The sequence below is a fragment of the Fukomys damarensis genome, unplaced genomic scaffold, assembly GCF_012274545.1.
Source record: "Fukomys damarensis isolate Sample0158 unplaced genomic scaffold, DMR_v1.0_HiC HiC_scaffold_12, whole genome shotgun sequence".
NCBI lineage: Eukaryota > Metazoa > Chordata > Mammalia > Rodentia > Bathyergidae > Fukomys > Fukomys damarensis.
In genome coordinates, this window is record NW_022900924.1 from 39677904 (window position 1) to 39679660 (window position 1757).

Consider the following 1757-nt stretch of genomic DNA (forward strand, 5'->3'; position numbering starts at 1 on the left):
GGGGGCGCCGCGCGAGCTTCTGCTTCCTGTCCTTTCCTCTGGTTTCCTGCTAGAAGGAGAAGAAAACATTAATTCCACAGCAGTTTCATTTTCTTAGCGCGGCGTCCGGACGACCGTCTAAGTGGCGTGGTCAGTTTCCTTCCTGACCGTGCTCGGGCGTCATTTTGCTCGCGGGCGTGATGGTGGGGTTGAGCTAGAAGGTCCTGTTTAGGTTTAACGTTCAGGGACCCTAAATGTAGGAGAGTAAATTGAAGCTCACGGTCAGACAAAAGTGTCCTACAGTCCCAACTCTGCCATCGCTAGCTGTGTGACCATGTTCCCTCTCGAGGCCTAAGTTTTGTCGCTGGCAAAAGAAGGATAGTGATATCTGCCACTCAGAAATGCTGGAAACATTAAATGAAATGATGTTTGCACAGAGCCCGCCTCTAAATAAATGATCAATTCTTGGAGGTTACTGTTACTGTTGTCACTGATGAAACCAGAAGGCTTTCCAGATAACCCTGCCAAGTCGCTCTTCTCTGCCTGAGCGAGACACCACATGCATCTCAATACACTTCTGTCACATTTCTCTGGGTGTTTTTATGTTCAAAATGTCATAAAATAAATGCATGTATCCAATCTGCTTCCTCTGAAGTCAGAACCGCCTGGGAGCATTTTCCCTCTTCCCCACCCCCATCTTTCTTTTGAGTTAATTCCAGTTTGACAGGCTGTTGCTATAGCATTCCTTCTCTGACGTCAAACAATTTAAAGAAACAGCCCTAGGTAACAAAAACTGCAGAGGAGTTCTTTGTGCAGTTTCTGTGCTGAGGAAAAGTTTGAACAGTATCATAAGAGAACTCGAACACCCCCGCAGCCTTCCATTCCCACTATCATCTGGAATAAATCTATTCCTACCTTAAAGGAGATGACGCCAAGATAAGCACACCCTGATTGCGGCTGTGGAGAACAAGTAACCATTTTGTACAAAAGCCAGAACTTGACAAAAATGGAAACAGTCGTCGTACTAGGATGATGAAATTATGCACCGTTTTCCCTTGAATTTTCCTTTTCCCTAATGTTGGGTGCTTTTCCTCATTAAAAAGGAGAAATGCCAGATCTACTTATCAAAGTGCCAGAAAAGTTGGCTGGGGCCTGTATAGTCTTCATTTGCAACTGTTTATGAGTTTTAATGATCAAGTCCCTGAGCCTTATTATTGTTTCTTTTTAGGAGGAAGCAAAGGGAAATTCTTAGGTAAGGACCACCTGTTAGGTTTAGGGCTCTCTGCTTTCTTATACTGTTCTAAATCTCAAAATGACCTATATGAATTTTATCCCCATTTTACATATAGCAAACGGAAGCTCGGTAAAATAGAGTAATTTACCTGGAGACAAACAGGAGTGTACAGGACACCGGATAGGACCATCTCCAAAGCCAATTTTTCTCTTTTGATTTTTTTTTCTGTCTTTTTCTTGTGTACAAGACTTTGACAACTGATTGACTAAGGTTGTGTTGAAAAAAGAAGTTGCTAGTACTGTATTTAGGATAATTTAGTGGGAAGTGCTGAGGTACCCTATTCAAGAAAAGATTAAAGGGGATATAAGCCAATGGCTCTGAAAATAATGGAAAATTTTTAAAGATCAAACAAGAATTTTACTGACATTTGAAGATTTATGGTTTTGGCCTTTTTGAAAATTTTGTTGTTTCCAGAGAAATTACTAGAAGAATAAAGTCAGATACAAAAGAGAGAAAGTTTAATTATCCAAACTGATCCATTTCT